The 20,482-nt window shown below is 40.6% G+C and overlaps 1 protein-coding gene across 7 annotated transcripts in view; it reads right to left on the bottom strand.

The window, feature by feature from the left end:
* Positions 1–20,482, bottom strand: part of CHD7 (chromodomain helicase DNA binding protein 7) — a 140,240-nt gene that overhangs the window by 81,901 nt on the left and 37,857 nt on the right. The gene's annotated exons all lie outside the window — the stretch shown is intronic.

The following is a 20,482-nucleotide window of genomic DNA, read 5'->3' as shown; positions in this document are numbered from 1 at the left end:
TACTCGCAGGAGCAGTGCTCGCCTTCGGGCGAGACAGGGACGTGAGTCACCGGGGGATCAGGACCAGCCGTTACCCCGACAGACATAAAAGGCTGCTGGACCCCGTCCCAGGTTGCGGGAGCAACGTTGCTGTTTGCCAGAACCTGCCTGTGATCCTGTGCCTGACCTTGCCTGGTTTCCTGCCTCGGCCCTGTTGGACTGACTCATTGTGGAACCCTGGGATTCGGGACCGGACCTGGACCGTGTTACTCAGGTTAGCACTGGGCCCAGCACACAAGCACAGTTTACTGACCCTTTTCCAGTCCATCACTGCATTCAGACACTAACCCAGAGGCTTTTATAGCCTCTCCTGTTTCAGAAGTTATTGAGAGGTGTTATTGGAAATGAAGGGCAAATGGGCCTCATCAATGTGGGAAGGTAGCCCATCTCAGAGGATGAAAACTCTGGTCTAAACCTCTGCTGCCTTGCGACTATCCTCATTCATGAGAAAGGCTTTGGGAGTAAACCCCAAGAAAAAATCAGTACTCACTGCCTTGCGGAGAAGAAAAGGCTAAATATGGAGTAAACCCTACACAAATCCAGAGAGGAGGTCCTAAGATGGCTGAATGGCATCTTGTTAGCCTCCTTCCTGCAACCCCTGCAGTCAAGCAGGTGCCAAATGTCTTGCTCTGTTTTCCTTTGGACCACACCAGCGAGGCAGCCCAAGACCTTCACACACACATCCTTGAGTCCCAGAGAGGCCACAAAACAACATAGGAGGCAGCAGTTACTAGTTACCAGTCTCTGCATCCACAGCAGACACTGTGATTCTCCAGCAGTTTGCCTTCACCCCCTGAGGCGCACTCTATTGTCTCTCAAGACAGATGGATGTTAACAACAAACAGCAGCAGTCTGCCTCTATGATCAGGAGTAACCAGCCATCGGACCACACAGAAGAACTACATCAGAAGGTTCCCTGTGAATGCAATGGAGGCAGTCAAGTAGGACCTCTTTGCTGCCCTCACTGCAAATGGCAGGCCTGATTATGAACCTGAACACATATTTGGTTGGCTTCTGAGTGGGATTTATGCCACTGATGCTCCAACCCTTCAATTCATCAACTGCAGATCCTCAGTATACCAAGGAGCAAAACAGATGCCACAGCACCAGAACATGCACCAAGGAGAGATTGCATGAGCCGTATGAGTCTCACCACTCCATAGTGAAGCCAGATCCTCAACAGGGTCACCTGCTCTATCCACTGGAAAATCCCCCAGAGTAGCCAGAAACATACAATGCCTAATTCCCCACCACCTCAATTTTAATTTTCGTTAGTTTTATAGTCTTCATCCCAAGTGTCATGAACTGGCAGGACAACAGGGAGGAGGAAAAGGATCCTGGTGAGGACACACAGGGGCAAGCAGGGGGTGGGGAAGGAAGTAGTCACAGGAGGATGGCGAGGGGATGGGGGGTCAGTGTGCACAAACCAGAGCAGCAGGACCCATCACCAGAGCCGCCCCTGTCCCCACAAACACAGTGGGCTCTGAGGCGTAGGTGGCAGCAGGAGTGGCACCCTAGGAGGCTGAGTCAGGCAAGAAAGAAGATTCCACCTAAACATTAGGAAGAACTTCCTGACAGTAAGAGCTGTTCGACAGTGGAATTTGCTGCCAAGGAGTGTGGTGGAGTCTCCTTCTTTGGAGGTCTTTAAGCAGAGGCTTGACAACCATATGTCAGGAGTGCTCTGATGGTGTTTCCTGCTTGGCAGGGGGTTGGACTCGATGGCCCTTGTGGTCTCTTCCAACTCTATGATTCTGTGATTCTGTGATTCTGTGAAGGGCCCACTGCCCAGCTTCCTAGCTGTCTGTCTGGGGCTTGCTAGCTCTGGGAGGTGTGTGATTCCTCCGCTTGGAACAGGTGAGGGTCACATGCTTCATCAAGCCCAGGTGCTGCAATCAGTATGCAAAGGACAAAAGGGAAGTGGAACCAAGGTGCTGCCCATGTTGATGGACCTTGGCTTGGGTGCACCTGGACATCTATGGGGCTGTGTTTTAGGTTTGACTCTGGACTGTATCCTGACTGCTAGACTTCGGAGGTGGCTTACTTGGATTGACTCTGGACTGTGTCTCCTGACATTTGGACTCTGCTTCCTTGGATTAACCCTGACTTTAAACTTTGGAGCTGACATACTGACTTGCCACCAGGTAGGCCAGGGGTTCAGGACACCAAGGGGGAGATTTGCCTCCTGCGTTCCTCTCAGCTTTACCCCCTCAGTTCCCTAGTGCCTAACCAATACAACCCCTCATCCTGAAACCATTATCTTATCCATTCATTGAGACTACAAAGCTATGCCCGTCTTCCTGGCCTGCATGGGGAAACTGCAGCACTTGTGTCGGTGCTAAGCATGCTTCCAGGGGAAGGGCATTCACAAACAAAACTGATATTTTCTTAAGTTTCATAATGAGGATACAGGCATTTTGGCCAACTCATAAAAAGTGAATAGGCTAGTGGAGGAGGCTGGATGATTTTGTACCGCCTCTGCATCCAACACAGAAATGCAGACTTCTTTCCAGCCAGTAAGCTGTTTCTTTGTGGGGGAAGGTTGGTTACTTTTGGAGCTTTATTTAGGAGTTGAGCTCTAAACATAATCAACATCTCTACCAGATACATAGAAATGATGTCTTTAACTCAATTTAAGTACAAATCCAATCATTTTTCAAACATGGATATTTACATTCTTCTTACCAAACATTTCATCTTCACCTGGCATTTCATCTTCACCTGGCAAAAATAAACTGCTCTAGTCTACTCATTAACTATCAAATCTTGCTTCAACTTATTAGTCATGGGCAGTTTGTTTTCATTTGCTACTGGTTTGAGAAGATTACACCAGGTCAAGGCAGAATGAGGCTGAAAGGGAACAATATCAGAAAGTGGAAGAAAAGGCAACAAAGAAAAATCATTGTGTGAATTCCGATATTCCCATAGCTGCAATCCTATACCCACTTGTCTAGGAATAAGACACAATGAGCTCAACTGACTTTCTTTTAAGTTGCCACATAAGATTGTACTGCTAACCTCAGAAATTTTTATGGAAGCCTCAATATGGCAATATTTTAAAGATATCCCAGGAGCTGTTCCACAGCAGTTTTGCAAACAGCCCATGCTTCTCTTGAAACCTCCAACAGTGATTTTAATGGAAATCGCTTTGTGAACCCAGATGCACCCTCACAGCCCATCAAGTTGATGGGCACTGGCAGTTCACCTTGCTCCAGCAGCAAAGGAACAATCAAGAGCTCATTTTTCACTTCCGATTGTTCCTCTGAAGTCCTCTCAATACCTATCCTATAGACCTGACATTACATATGTTGTCAGGCTTGGAGTGGTTGGTCAAAGTTTGGGCAAAGCAGCCTCAGAGACCAAACTGAGACCCTCATTTGGCCCACAGGCTGGAGGTTCCCAACCCTTGCTCTATAGGCGGAAATGATTCAAAATGTATACAGGATTCAAATGCAACAAAGAAACACAAGCTTTAACTGCAAGAAAGAAACAACAGTGAAAATAATATTGTATTTAGTTGTTAACACTGTTTAGTAGTCTGGTATGCACCATTAGTTAGGAAACATATTAAGTAGTGTTAATGGGAAACTTGATTTAAAACTACCATGTAAATCACCCCTTTTCTTGCTTTTTAAATCATGAGGTATAGGCTGCAAAAAGAACAAGAAAAAGTGGAGACAAAGATGGTGTTGTAGAAGTGTTTGGGACAGGGAAACAAAAAATTCAGGCAACAAATGGATCAGAAAGGAGACCCATTATGGCACAAGGAAAAGGAGGTTCATGTTCTATGGAGTTCAGAAAGGAAAAGGGGGGGTTAAGAGAATGGGTTAAAAACCAATTAAATAGCAACAAAAATGCTTTTTCGCCATGAAAACTGTAATATGACCCTAGTGATTTGAGTTGTGGCGTCCTGGTTTTAAAAGATATGCATCAAGAAAAAAATAATCTATTCTTTCTTTGACATAGGATTATGATTGGCCTATAAAACTGAAGCTTAGGATAAAGGAGTTGGAATCTTTGGAAAAACAGTATCATTCACTAAAAACATTCAGGAAAGAAGCTTGTGGAAGGGAAATTGATGTGAAATTACAAAAATAAGGAAGACTTCCAGTAATATATGGACAGAGCTCCAATAATAAAAGTATGAGGAACTTCAGTTGAAGTTGTAATCCTGCATACTCAAACAGAGTGGGCGAGGAGGAAGAGAGGCTGCCTCTAGGGGCAGGTACAGGATCGCCCTGTGTGGGAAGAAATGGGGAGTAGAGCGGTGCACAGTAAAAATGGGGGGTTGGGGAGGATCAGGGGTTTTTTGGGGGGGTGATGAATGTCCATATTTTCACCTGCAGAAAGTTGGATGATATGAAATCCATGCTATTCATATGGATAAATTTACAACTTACAACATTCCTACGGGTCACATTTACTACCAAAAGCTTACTCTACAGTCAGTGGGAAACAGTAGGCTGGTATCTCGCCACATTTATGCTGTACACTGTTGGGCTAGCAATAATGTCCTTGCTAAATATAAGTCAATGGAGGGAAGACTGAAGCTACTGGCTATGTGTATCATTAAGTAGGAGGGAGGAAGAGGAGGGAGAAATCGTTAAATAACTGAAAGCATGTAACAAACAGCTGTTTTATCTATTAAGAAAATGATATAAGTTGCAACAGAATTCTAAAATTGTAAATCGTTAATTTTGAAAGGTGAGGTCTTTGCATATTTACTTAGAAGTAAGTCTTGCTGTGTTTAGACATTGGAGTAAGAAGTATTAATTTGTCTTACTCCCAGGTAAGTGCAAATAGGATTATAGTTCTATTCTTTAGAAATAAAATCACAACATATGTGAAGGGCAGCTAGGAGTTCTTTAGATGTTCTCAATTCCACGACTATTCTGCAGACACTATACCTTGTTTATTCACTGCAACATGATTAATTAATGTGAAGCTGTAGTCTACTGGAAAGAGGCAGAAGAACAAAGCAGATTTCAACATTTGAAATTTAACCTTCACTTTGAATTTCCTCACTTCCATTTTTTCCGCTTCAAGCTATGCTTGCAATGTCCATTTCTGGTATCTCAACAATAAATACAGAATAAGATTAGTGGGGTTTTTTAAAAGGTAAGTATTACAATAGGAGAAATAAGCTGAGGTTCCTAGCACTTCAATAACATTGATAGTTATGTATTGAGATGGTCAGACTCTGAAATCCAAGTAAGATCTCTTAAGTGTGGCCAAATACTATGTTCAATATAATTCTTCCACCAGATTAAGAATGAAAATCTAATTCAAGGAGCGGTTCCAGTGTTAAGATTTTGTTGCATATAAGTAGATTTGATATTAAATCAAGGATACCAATTTACAGAAGAAAAACACAGAAATTGAACCGGTGATAGCAAAGGTAATACAGTATGTTAACATGAATGAATTTAACATCAATACTAGTAAAGTTTTAATAGCAGCAATTTTTAAAGCTGCAAGATTTGAGAGGCTCAATGACTAAGTCATAGACCTTTTACCTATAATGGGTTCCATTATAGCCCTAAACTCAAATGGAGGTTAAGGGAGACCGGGGGGGGGGGATTAGTAGTATTTCAAACACTGCTGGAAAATAGTCTCTCTCTTTATATGACCAAAGTAATGTCATTAAGTGAGGTAACAAGTGCAACTAAAGAAGTATCTATTCTGAAGCTTATTAAAAGATGGATGCTATTTTATATTTATTTTTTAAAGGACGCTTTGCAAGCGGAACCATTATTTTCAAAGGAAGGAGTATGGCAGATAAGCATAAATTGATTGAACATTTTGATAAAGCTTAGGTACATCTTCGGTTAAGCATTGTTCATATATACAGTGGTACCTCAGGTTAAGTACTTAATTCGTTCCGAAGGTCCGTACTTAACCTGAAACTGTTCTTAACCTGAAGCACCACTTTAGCTAATGGGGCCTCCTGCTGCTGCCGCGCCGCCAGAGCCTGATTTCTGTTCTCATCTTGAAGCAAAGTTCTTAACCTGAGGTACTATTTCTGGGTTAGCGAAGTCTGTAACCTGAAGCGTATGTAACCTGAGGTACCACTGTAACCGATATCACCATGCTCAAATCTGAGTGTTCACCCAGACTAATATAAGCTGAAGTCTTGTGCTAAATTACATGTGTATTATTAAGCTTATACCCTGCTGTTCAGCGGCATCTTGAGTGGGGGTTATCTTCTGTGGACTATGTGTATATGCAGGAACACGTATAGTCCAACCACTTCCTTGGAACCACCCCTGGGTGAGCAATATTACCTTCCAGAGCTAGCACACCAAACAGGTCTTGCTCTCTCCCCTCCTCCCCCCTAGGCAGAGTGGTTTTAAGCTCTCTGTCTTGCTTACAAGCCTCTGGGACATAGCTGTCAATGTTTCCCATTTTTAAAGGGAAATTCCCTTATTCCGAATAGGATTCCTCACAAGAAAAGGGAAAAGTTGACAGCTATGCTATGGGAGGCTCTTGCGCGATATCATGAGGCCACATCCAAGTTCCTGCAAGAACCTCCAAGGGTCCGTGCAAGAGTCTCTGAGAGCCCAGTAAGCAAGATGGAGAGTTTAAGAGCTTATTCTGCGCTGGGGAAACCCTGCACAATAAGAGCATTTTACTTCTCCACCTTCTGTGCATTTAATTTGTTCGATTTCAACTGGCTGGCCTTCAACCATGTAAAGCTGAAATCACACTGTAGTTGCTAGTCTGGGCAGCTTCAGAACCATACTTGCTTACCTTCAGCATTAGAACTGCATCGTGTACTTTCACAGCATTCCCTGTTACCTCGGCTTAAATCAGTTGCATATGTAATTACAAGCAAGACTGCAGCCCAAGCACTTTACTTGAAAGGCAAGGTTTATCTATTTAGAACACAGTAAAAACTGGAAACAACTTCTAGATAAGTTTTTGTTTTTTAAGATGCATGCAAAGAAGTTTCAAGCTAAATCATTACTATAATCTATATATCCAGACACAGATGTTGGCATGTTTTAATCTCTATTACTGTTAATTTTAGTGATTTTAAATGCTTTATTTATTTGCCCAGTTTCTTTATTTGTTCAGTTACTAGAAATATGCCTGCTTTATCAGGTTAAAGTAGTTTCAAAGATGTGAGAGGCTACCTCTTTCCCTAGGGTTCAAAATTAGCAAGGTGCCAGGCTCATTTTGCGCCTGAAGATTTTCCATTTGCGAGCGCCTCAAAAAGTCTGGGTGCCATTTTTTGTGGCTGGCGGACACTCATGGATTGCTGAAATGTATGTGCTTTGAAGCCTTGAAGTATATGCTCTGGATAAAGAATATGTTAAGGAGTTTAACAATAAAGAGTACAGTGGTACCTCAGGTTACAGATGCTTCAGGTTACAGACTCCGCTAACCCAGAAACAGTACCTCGGGTTAAGAACTTTGCTTCAGGATGAGAACAGAAATCACGTGGCAGCGATGTGGCGGCCCCATTAGCTAAAGTGGTACCTTGAGTTAAGAACAGTTTCAGGTTAAGAACGGACCTCCAGAATGAATTAAGTTTTTAACCCAAGGCACCACTCTAAAAGTGTTTTGAAAACTGAAGTATAATACCGATTTTTATTGTAAACACCAAATTAAACATGTATTACCAATTTCTGCTAAAAATATGGTTAACAATGTGTCACTTATGTGAATTGTGCATTAGTTCATGCTTATCAAAATAATAAATAAAAAGTGCTACTGATCCCCCCAAATGGAGACTAGACATTCTGTTTTGGTGCCCACAACCTACGTCCCAGGAGCCATTTGGCTCCTAGCTTTTCTATCCCAGTTTCTAACACTGCTACAGGCCCTCTTGGGTCTTAAGATTGGGCAAAGGGGTCTGAGGTAGTTTCAACGCTCTCAATTCAAAGAAAGGTGGTCCTGGAGGTGGCATTCTGTGTAGCAACCTCTAAGACATGGAATTCCCTCCCTCTGACACTTTCGGACTGTCGTTTTCATGGTATGCTGAAGACACACTTCTCTATCATGGCCTTTGGCACATGAGAGGCTTTTAGAGGATCTGCCCTGTTCTCTTTACTGATTTGTTTTGACTGATTTTAATACTGTATTTCTAAATTGTTGGGACACGGGTGACGCTGTGGGTAAAACCTCAGCGCCTAGGACTTGCCGATCGCATGGTCGGCGGTTCGAATCCCCGTGGCGGGGTGAGCTCCCGTCGTTCGGTCCCAGCTCCTGCCCACCTAGCAGTTCGAAAGCACTCTTAAAGTGCAAGTAGATAAATAGGGACCGCTTTCTAGCGGGAAGGTAAACGGCATTTCCGTGTGCGGCGCTGGTGCTGGCTCGCCAGCTGCAGCTTCGTCACGCTGGCCACGTGACCCAGAAGTGTCTTCGGACGGCGCCGGCTCACGGCCTCTAGAGCGAGATGAGCACACAACCCCAGAGTCGGACACGACTGGCCCGTACAGGCAGGGGTACCTTTACCTTTACCTTAAATTGTTGTAACCCGCCCTGGAACCTCATGGTGCAGGGTGGGTAAGAAATATATTTAATGATTATAATAAAATATCACATCTTGAAAATACTTTAGTCAATTTATCATAAAGCAATACATTATTTAATAGATTAAAAACTCATAATAGGATATGGAATTTTTGCAAAAACTGCTGGCTCTCTCAAGTCCATATTTCTGCTTTTTATTACACTATGATAGGTATGGTTTCAAGGCAACTTGAGAGATTCTAAATAGACTAGTTCTATAGATGAGCCCTAGGATTATTATTAGAGAACAGTTTTAAAGCAACAGCATTTTAAACACCCAAAAAGATTCCTAATGGCTTTCAACAGCTTCAACTGGAACCTCGTATTTTAAAAGCCAGGAAACAAACTTCCACTAGCACAAGGAGCCTTGTAGTACTTCTAATATTAATTATACTTATACATATAAACTGCTAGGACCATGTAATACAGACTTATTCTGAAACCTAATATGGATGGCATCTTTGAAAATCTGGAGTAGATGATAAGAATGAAGATCAAAGCCAGAGTCAAATACCACTACAACAAATGAGAGCAATTTGTGGATTTGCATCAAAGAATAGAATTATAAAGTTGAAGAAATCACCGTATTGCAATAATAAAAAAACCTGTCTTGTTTGGGAAGGCTAAATATATTGACTGAGTAATATAGATAGATAGATAGATAGATAGATAGATAGATAGATAGATATGACCACTGAAAGATAATAATAAATAATAATAAAATTTTATTTATATCCCGCCCTCCCCAACCAAAGGCGGGCTCAGAGCGGCTAACAACAGTAAAATAATACAGCATTCTAAAATCAATTCATTATAAAATCAGTTCAAATCAAATTGATGGCAACCATTGGGTAGAGGGCTAGAGTTCTGTGAAGATAATGACTACAAGCATCAGCTGATGAGAAATCTGAAGTGTCGACAGCACAAAATTTTAAAAAGTTATCAAGACAATAGGATTAGTTACCCCATAGGACTCAGAACAAACTTTGAAAATATAACTTGTAACAATAAGCACTGTTACACACAAAGCAAAGAAAAATGTGGCTATCAAAATACTGCCAAAGCATGAATGAATTAAGAATCATAAAATTAATGGGAAAACCTCTTTGGGTCTTTTGCTTCTGCTATGTTTGTAGAATGCAAGGTCAACTTTTCCTCTGTAAGCTTTCATTTATTAAGAAAATTTGTATGCAAACTGGTGTGGTTTTGGGGGGCAGGTGGAGTTGAAAGAGTGGAAATAAGAACTCCCTTCAAAATCACAAGTAAAAAAAAATGAAATAAAGGAGGTGGGATGAGTTCATTGCAGGGAGTTGGGCTAGATAACCCTTGAATCCCTTCCAACTCCACGATTCTATTATTTTCTCAGTATCCAAGCCATTTTTCAAACAGACTCAGCTGACGTTAAACAAATATTTTCCTTGATACTGTGCTTCAGCTGAGAGTCTTCTTAACTTTATATAAGGAAGGAATAAGCAACCTATGGACCAGTCTAATTTTGTGCTGGGGACGGGGGAGAATGAGGGGGGTATAGTTTTTATGACTTAAAAAAAAAACACGTTTTAAAATCCACCCAGAAATGATTTCAGATGCAGGGACATGCAGCAATAGGCTGATCTGTCCATGCATAGATGAGACTGAGTCGGTTCCTCTGTCCCCTCCCCAGCCAGCATTCCAACTTTCCTGCTGCTCCCCACATGCTTAGAACCCTCATTTAGCTTTAAACTTAAAGGAAGGCAGATGCCCATGAAATCTGGATTTCTAAACATCTGAAAATTAATTTAAAACCACAGACTTTCAACTGCTTTACCACAGGCTCTCCCATTTGAGCTAGAATTACAGCTGTACAGAGGTTTCAAAATAAATTTAAATCAACCACAAATTAACCAGACCTGCCTGTTTCATTTTTGTAAAACCATAAACAATCTCATCCCCCATGATGTTCTTTCCTTTTGCTGGCACAAAGAAGTTAAGATGATGTCTCACAGCAAGACATTGGCTAGTGTAGAATGTGTCAATAGTACAAGCAGTGAACAGGAAGTGTCTAGCTCAATCACTCCACATACATTCAGGGGTATCACCACATGGGGCCCTCCAAATGTTTGCTAGACTACAACTCCCATCAGTCCCAGCCAACATGGTCAATGGTAAGGGATGATGGGACCTTTGATTCTGCAATTTCTAGAGGGTGCCCTGTTGGCTACCCTTGCATTTAGGAAAGTTGGTCTTCTCTCAGATCCCTATCTGCAATGCAGAAATAATACTCCAGACCAGCCATATGAAGTTGTTTTAAGAAATCCTATATGAAGGCACTCTAGATATCCCAAATGCTTTACGAATTCTATGTATTACAATCCCAGCTCCAAGATCACACCTCAAATTATGCACTCTATGACTCCTCTGTAAAATGCATCTATTATTTGCCAAATAATGTATAAAAAAATTGTTTAAAGAATTGTGTTTGAAAAATTTCATCAAAGAAAGTATTTTACACTCCTACACAACTGAGAGCTCAAAGTAAGAGGCATTTCATTTCCTGCAAAGAGAAGTAACTTGAAAGAAAGATGAACCTTTATTTTTTTCTATTTCTAGCAACTAGATTTTGCATTATCTCATGACCCTAAGTTATGAACAATAGCTATTGGGAATACACAGACGACAGTTTGCACAAATGAAAATGATGCCAGCTTTAATGGTAAATATTTTTATATCCAGAAGCATAAGGTCTATTTATAAACAGCCCAGAGTGTTTAGCAACAATTGGCTGGTACACACGAATATTTCTTTCAAAATTAAACAAACCACTTCAGATCAGATCTGATCTCCCATGCAAGGAGAACTACAGCATTATCACTATCTAACAGGGCCAAAAAATATGGGGTACCAGAACTGCAAGCGGATGCAAGGCCATCTGGAAGAGAGAGAAAATGGGACTAGGAGGGATAAACAGAATGTTGGAAACTGTTCACGGGTAATTTAAACAGCTAAAGTTCAAGTGATACACAGATCTAAAATACAAGCCAGAAGGAAGCACTAAATGCATTGAAAAACATTTTTGGCGTTTTATCTCAACGTTCTTTTTAATTTTATTTTATGTACCCATCAGCAACACACAAACAAACACAAAGGAAATTACTTACTATGTCACTTTCTACATTTGCTCCCAAGTAACAATACCATCCTTTCCCTCTAAGCCTTACTTTAGCGTATCAGCTCTGGTGTCTCTTTTGCATTATGCAATTTTTCCCAGAACACTTACTATCATTAAAGTCATAATTCATTTCTCAATGAGAAGTGATTTGGGAAGGATTATTACCCAAGTGGCTGTGTATGCTGTATATCAAGTTGGAACAAATGCCTTCTCAACAATATAGTTAAGGTATTGGGGACAATCAAGGAGTTCACATGTGTGCCGTCCCCTTAAACCTCTCCCTGGAGTGAAGTTTCTCCAACTAGGGTCGGAAGTAATCTTTTTGAATGAGCATGGTCAGAATGGTCAAAGGATCTGATCCATAAACGCTCCTTTATTTGTGTCTGAGGGCTGTTCACTACACCGGAAAGTATGTCAATTAAATTTTTGTTTATCTGCACATATGTTTCTCCAAAAGTTGTCAATTGTGTTGTGTGGATGGCAAAAGGCAACAAAAAGAACATTCAGATAAATAAATATGCCATCAAGCAAATTTTTGTCACAGGAAGTTCAGGCAAATAATATGTACATACACACCACCTGTTTTTCTCTGAATATGTTAAGAACAGCTAATGCAGGGAAGTCTCTACTACGTCTGTAGAAAGGAACTAAGTTCTTTCAAAGTCTTTATCACAATCTATGGATGCTCCATTACTACTGTATTTTAGAAAAATTTGTTTCATGATATCCCTGGCATACAATCCAATTTATAAAACTGAATAGAGAGGACACTATTATTCCATCTTGAGAGTTCACATGCATGTTTGAAAAAGCAACTTAGAGTGCTGAATGTCATAGATACCGCACCATGATTGTGGATGTGCCAGATGTGCTATAGCAGGAGTAGGGGACTTTTGGCTATCCAGATGTTGCTAAACTGCATCTTCCATTACCCAAACCAGTACGGCCAATGGTCAGGACTGACAGGAATTGTAGGTCAACAACATTTATAGGCCAAAAACTTCTACATGACTGTGCCAGAAAGACGACCTTGCATAAATACCTCAATGAGCAGTTTTAACCGCTGCACAACAGCATTCTTTTATACAAAATATTTAAACCACACCTTTTTACCTGACATATTAATCTATATGAGTTATCAATACAAATGCATATTCAGCAGGAATGTAAAGAAACTAATTTATCTGCTGTCCATGAGAACAAATGATGAAAATGAATTCTGAATATATTCACTCAAGTTTTGGGAGTCTCATATATGGTTCAAAGTTAGATATATTCCTATAGTTTGTTGTTTTTAATTAATGGATTTAATTAATGTTTTTATTAATATTGATATGGTTTTATTGTATGTATTGTTTTAGTTGCTGTATGCGACTCTGGGATCCTTTTGAAGAAGTGTGGTCATTAAACTAAATGTATCAGCTGCTTGTATCAAATGTGCAGAGACCAAATGTGAAGAAAGATCAAAAATCTGTAAACATTACATAAAAGTTTGCTACTGAAATATAAATTAAGGCAGAGATTTGCTGGTATACTTTACTATTGTTTCAAAAACTCTTTTTCTGTATGCAACTGCAGAGGTTTGAATGTAGGATTCCATTTCCTGTAGGAATTCTCTAGGAATGCATAATTGATAAAAATAGAAATTACAACCATTTAAAGCAGGGATGGGCAACCTATGGCCCTCCAAATGGTGCTGGATTCCAACTTCCATCATTCCTGACCACATGCCATGCTAGCTGGGACTGATGGGATTTGGAGTCCAGCAGCACCTGGAGAGCCACACATTTCCCACACATGGTACCAGCATTATTCAGACAAGAAACTACAGGCCTTCCAAAACCTACAATTTTAGCATAAGTGCTCTTCTGACAGGTTAGCTGCAATTCAAACTCCCCATTTATCAAAAATCTACAGTAGTTACCATAGTACATGATGCAGTTGTATGTGCTAATATTTATTTTCCTATGCTATTACAACCTACAAAACAATGAAGAGGTATCATTTCCACTTTATACAGATCTGCATGTTGCCACCAATATTTTGGGAGCTTGGGCTAATGAGAACCAAAATCTTGGCCCAGAAAAAGTAATGTTGCAGTTAATCTGCAAGTATAAGCAATCCTACAGTCATCCAAGGTCCCATATACATTACAACCACTGTGATGTTCTCATTATGCAGAAGTCAGCAGATCTCTATGAATATGCACCTTCCTCTCAGGTGGGAGGAGAAAGAAGAAATGATATAATACTACCAATGTTTCCCAAGTGCTGGTAAAGTGTTTAAAATGCAATTTTATTAACAGTTCCCCCCAAGGTCAGTACTGTCTCTGTATTGCAGAAGGGGGAGGGGGAGGCTGAAAGAATGACTTATCTAAGGGCAGAATGGTAAGTTCACTGATGATTTAATAGTTCATTCTCTAACCACCAGAATATGCCTCACCAGAACACAACCTCCCCTTCAGCCCACATCACTCTATAAAGTCTCTTGCTTTGTGAAAAGGGGCATTGGGAACCTACAGGTCATTTGTTAAGGACGGAAGCTGATATGTGATGTATCTTTGTTGAGCAACAGTACAGGAGATGCACATCCTGTGCCAAGTAAGCACATGTTAAAAGTAAGTAACCGAAGCTGGCATGCAATTCATTATGGCCATAAATACCCTATAACTTTTAAATACCTACATAAATTTGTAATATTCATAATTACAAGGAGGCACAGTTATCTGGAGCCAGGATTTTGGAATCTAACTGAGAATTGTAACTATTCCAGTGCAAGAAATCCAGGTCAGGTTTTCAAGCACATTCAAACCCAGAAACCTCCTAGGTGATGATGCTGCCGCCTACCAGATCAGCTTGCTGTTGCAGACTTATTTTTATGCTAATTGGGCAAACTAGTTTCAGCCAGCCTTGTGAATAGATAATTCAAAAGCACAGGATACTTTTTTCGAGCTGAGACACAAGATGTGATAGAATGCTTCTAACTAGTTAAACAAAAGTTACTTACTCAACACAACCATCTTCTTTTTAACAATTTCGGTACCCAATTTGGAAACTCCAGCCCCTTATAAAGAGCAATTTATTTAGTTCTTTGTAAAAGAAATTGAGGGCAAGGAAAAGGAACTGTTTATATTCATGTTAATCTAGCTAAAATATCTCCAGATTAAAGTTTTAAGGTTGCATATTATATAATTTTTTGTAAAATAAAAACAAAGTATTATATTTGTAGAAGGGAGGATTTAAAAAGAATATTGAGTGAGTCCACAACTGTTTCCATTCTGTTTTTTATTAACAGTAGTCTGGAATATATATTCACTACTTATACATCTTATATTTGATTGCCGTTGCAATGGTGCAACCTCAAATAATCTATTGTTCCTGAACAAGGAAGCAAGAGACAGGTAGAAATAAGCTTGGTTACATATTTAATACACCATTTGAATTCAAAAGAACAGAGGAATCAGCTGGCTCAAGGGGGGGTTATGCTTGTTCAGAAGTGAACCCCACCAGTGGAAAAATGCATTGCTGAGGGGCCATCTCCATCACTGTGAACCCACTGCACCCACAGAACACTGGGGGCTTGACTCTGCTGCCAGAAGGGTTTCCAATGGAAATTGGGCCCCCAAACAGGGCATTTCATGAGCATGAAGGAGAGGAGACAGATGTAGCCTTGGATCAGCTGATCAAAAGCCCCAATATTCTCTAAAGAGTCCCAAGGATCAGAGCCTCCACCACAACAGAATGGAGCTTTCCCCACAAAAACAAACAAACAAATAACATGCAGGTGAGGAAAACAAGTTTGCCACTCCCAAAGCTTTCTGGCCAGACCCAAGTCACCAGGATTTTGGAAGTGTCAGTAGATTTGCCACTTCACACACCTCCAACTCCTACTTAGGATTGCAATGGAAGGGTCACTAAGTCAAATCGTGCACTGAGTTAACTGTAACCTTTTCCCAGCTCATCCAGCCACTTCTGTGCTCCCTCCCACAATAAATCTGCCCAGTTCTCTATGATGGTGACTATTTTTTCCAAGGAACCAGTTTGTCATTCACTCCAGCAGCAGCTGCCTTTACATCTTCTTTGTAAAGATAGATGCAACCACTGAAGCTGCAGGGAAAATACAGAAGCATTTCCCTCTGGGCAGAGTACAAGACAGGCAAAAGTAAAGAAGGAAGGCTACAATCACGCCAAATCTGTTGTTAAGATGGTTTGTAAGCCTCTCTTTAAGCAAGAGTAAGTGCCAAAAACATGTGAATGACAGAATTTGAATCTAGGTGGTGAGAAGGAACAGATTTCCCTTTCTGTTGATAAGGTGACAAGCAACATAGAATGAACACACTGAAACTTGCACTTCAAAACATACAAGATGGCCTGATGTTAGCAAACAAACATTGGTACTGTGTGCATATTAGAAACTATGAAGTATAAGCTGATGAACCAGTAAAATAGCAAACGGGGATGGGAGGGACATTCACATACTGTCCATGTTCCAACATGGGTTGGAAACCTCCAGTTGGTGGATGGGTTGACAGCCTTCCACATCTCTGGTCCCTTTCAATACCAGCTGTTCAGCAGAAGCAGATTTTAGAAGTCACATTCCACAGAAAGCCAGTCTATAGTACAGCCTCTATTAACTGAAAAGGTCTAATTACCATTTTTTTCTTGCTACCATGCTGACCTCTAAATGAATTGCTGTGAAGCAGGTGAGAGCTTTCACTGCCCTAACATTCAACCATGCAGGAGTTCTGAGCCACTTCCTTCTGTATTGCTGCAACTTTAAACCATCAGATCATAACCAGACAGTGCATGAGTGACACTGGTGATTCCTCTCTAAAATAGGGAAAGGGGGAGAGGAATACAAACATAAAACACAGAATAATGCAAGTGGGGGGACGACGACCAATGTCTGCCTAGTTTTTAATATAACTAACAAACTACATATTTTACATTTGAATAATTTGAAACAGAGAAATCATTTATGATGGCTATTATAAAAAGAGGTCGTTCACAACGAAAACAAAAACCTAAAAATAGTTATGATATCCCACTGGTCAAATGCCAGGAAGACACTAGATTATCAGTTAAATATTCAGATCAAGCATCTTTAACAGTATAAAATGCTGTGAAACTACAGTGCTACCTCGGGTTACAGATGCTTCAGGTTGCAGACTCTGCTAACGCAGAAATAGTACCTCGGGTTAAGAACTTTGCTTCAGGATGAGAACAGAAATCGCGCAGCAGTGGCGCGGAGGCAGCAGTGGCGTGGAGGCAGCAGCGGGAGGCCCCATTAGCTAAAGTGGTACCTCAGGTTAAGAACAGTTTCACGTTAAGAACGGACCTCCAGAATGAATTAAGTTCTTAACCCAGGGTACCACTGTACTGAGATTGTTGAATGGGATGATTTATCTGGAAAGAAGATATGTTGAAGGGGTGAGCTAACAGCTCTCTATACTTTATTGCAACTCAGTTCTAACCTACAGTAGTCCTTTGACCTTTTTAAAGTAGCACTTAGACTTTAATGGTTGCACAGAAAATCTGGAGTACATCAATATCAAAGCAAACAAGCTTATTTTACTCTCATCTTTTCTCAAACATTGGTGAATAGGTGACACATCTTAAAATACATCTTAAAATTAGAAGTACCAATTGCGAGCAGAAAGACTGAAACTTCTAAATTAGCTAAATACTGCTGCAGTATAGTTTTGAAAGGTGTCAAAGAGAAATCACAGGAAAGACAAGATGCCAATTATGCACTAGTTTTAAGGCAGCAGTGCTCAAGCTTTCTGCCTTTTCACATCAACTTGCCTGTCAAAGAACCCTGCACAACAGCGATGCAGATGATTTTGGGGTGTGGCTGCACTCATTTCATGCAGAGTTCTGACCTAACCTGTTGTAGCTTGCCATCACCCCACATGAACTGAGAACATTTCCTAAAACATACTTCATACTTCCCTTTGCCTGCATATTGCACAGAAAGTTAGGTAATGAATGGAAAGCTAAATTTCAAAGAAGTGTATCCTCCATTACTTATCTTCTCACTGAAGAATGTAGAGGCCAATGTTCGCAAACCGAACCGAAAAAAGTTCGCAAACCGAAACACGCACTTCTGGGTTTGCAGCGTTTGGGAGCCAAAACGTCTGAGTACCAAGGTGTTCAACAACCAAGGCACGACTGTACTACTATAGTAAGGTGAGGTTACTGTTGGAGAGCCCCTTCAGGCATCAAAGTTGAGGCAGAGGACACTTAAACCTTGCTGGATGTTGAGGAAGCCGTTATGGCCAATGTGAGTATGGTGTACTGAATCCCACAAGGTAAACCTGCAAGACATGGTGTGTGTGTGCACAGGCGCACAAGCACATATGCACTACGCAAAAATAATGATGCTGGAAAAACCGTGAAGCCAGGCAATGCCTCTACATAGCTACATCCTTATTTCAGACATTGTGATATATTAGTATATTCCTATGTTTAGTTGGTGATATATTGCGATGTTGAAAACCAGTTATTGCCAGCCCTACTATTCAGCTAAGTGTTACTTGAAGCAGACACACGGTTGACCACGCTGGCATCCTCTTGGCCCTGGTGGTTATCTTTCTTTATCTACAGTATAGATTCTAGCTGAACTTCTAATATTGTGGTTTTAAACAACTCCTGAGCATTTGGGAAATTTGACCCTTTTGACTTTGCCTTTCACCTTCCTTTTTAACACTACACCTCACGCTACATCCTGGGCACCACTTAAGATTAAATTCAGGGTCACCAGCCCCCTGACCAGTTCCATGGCCAACTGTTTCAGAGCATAATCCCTTACGAGAATCCAGAAATGTTTACATTTTTGTTGTGATTGGAACACATGTGTAGCCAGCCCATGTGAGGGTAACTGAAGTCACCTATCATTAATGAACAAATACCAATTTCAAATACAATACTGGGCAAGCTTGGCAGCTTCAAAGCTTGGCAGCTTTTGTTTACTAAATACAAGTAAAATAAGCATGCAAAATTAGATCACTCTATAGTAAAGGTAAAGGGACCCCTGACCGTTAGGTCCAGTCACAGACGACTCTGGGGTTGCGGGCGCTCATCTTGTTTTATTGGCCGAGGGAGCTGGCGTACAGCTTCCGGGTCATGTGGCCAGTATGACTAAACTGCTTCTGATGAACCAGAGCAGCGCACGGAAACACCATTTACCTTCCTGCCAGAGCGGTACCTATTTATCTCTATAGTAGTCCTCTAAAAGTCATCTAACTAAAACTCCCACCATCCCAGACCCCGGCCATGCTGGTTGAAACTGGTAGAAGTTAAGAATCCCATAGCATCCAAAGAGCCAGAGGTTCCCCATCCTGTGCAAACTGATTTTTTTCCAATGAAAATTTGAATAATCTGTGAAAAGGGAAATTTTTCAATTCACATTTTTATGAATGTCTTCATTACAGAAATTAAACTCTATAATTTGCATTTACAACAGTTAATATTATATTTATTTTATCAATGAATCCACACAATCCTATGTGCCTGCTTAGAAATTTTGCAACATGGTGGAATGAAACCTGGCTTTTATTTCTCTTTCACAGCAAAAGAACTCAAAAGCAATGGAAATGTGCCTGGCAGTTTTGTATGACGATATGTGATTTATCACCGTTATAGGTCTTTCACTGATGAATGCATTGCTGACCTCAGTTGGAAACGGGATAAAATGATAGCAAGATGTCTGGCATGCTGACCACCACCACCAAAAGACCACAGTGAATTAAAGGGTGTGGTGTGAGCAGTTTTATGTAGTCCCTAGCCCACGCTGATACAGAATTTATCTGCCAAGGCCATCAAATGCCGGGGGGGGGGCATGTTTCAAATCCACCAACCTCTACATATTTCACAATGTCTGGTGGCACATTTGAACAAACTAGACAGTCAACTGATGGATGAAATTGCTATATTTAACTTGTAAAATGAGTGGTTTGTTAACCCAATGTATAGAATTAATCGACAATTTGGTCTCTAAGTCTGAAAACTATAATTGGAATAAAACAAATTGGTGGTCCTTCAGCAGAAGCTTACTAAAAATATTTCCATTCCATTTATACAAAACACACACCGTATCTTTCATGTCCACAGGTCATTCATTTCAATTCATACAAAGGTCAATGACCTTCTATCTTGATTTCAAAAGACAAGTTTCTGCAGCTACATAAAAGTTTCCATCTATAGTAGAAAGTGTTATTCTCATGAGACTTTGCATTTAATACATCTTTGGCCATTTTTGTGAAAATCGGTTCTGAATATAGCTGTCTTTGTTGATTAAAACTGCAATAAACTGAACTTTTCAGCACATTAGTCCTCAGTAATACAGCAAGAAAAGAAAAAAACTATCCTACCAAGAAAAAGTTCAAAGCACCTAAGACATTTTACAGTCTGGGTGGTGAGAGCACAAACTGTTCGGAACTTTTTCAATTATTAATCTCACAAGCAGGAAAGGTTTGCTACTCTTGAAAATCCCAAAAGATGGCATACATGTCTGTAAGAGAAACTTTTTTATTCCTTATTGTATCACAAACAAAGCAAAAGTCAGACAAGTAATAATGACTACAGTGCAGCTTTTAGAATATGAAGGGGGTAAAATTGGTTTATCATATTGCCCCTTCTTTTGTGTGTTTTCTATATATGAGATTAAACAAAAACTCCACTGACAGCCCAGATTCTGACCACAGCAATTTTATTTTAAGCAAGCACTAATGTCCTTTCATATCCATTCCAGACAGAAGGGTAAAATGACAGTTTGCTCAGT

The sequence above is a fragment of the Podarcis bocagei genome (assembly GCF_964188305.1).
Source record: "Podarcis bocagei genome assembly, chromosome: 8".
In the NCBI taxonomy this organism is placed as follows: domain Eukaryota; kingdom Metazoa; phylum Chordata; class Lepidosauria; order Squamata; family Lacertidae; genus Podarcis; species Podarcis bocagei.
The sequence above is the reverse complement of the archived record's forward strand: the minus strand, read 5'-3'. Positions and strand labels throughout refer to the sequence as shown.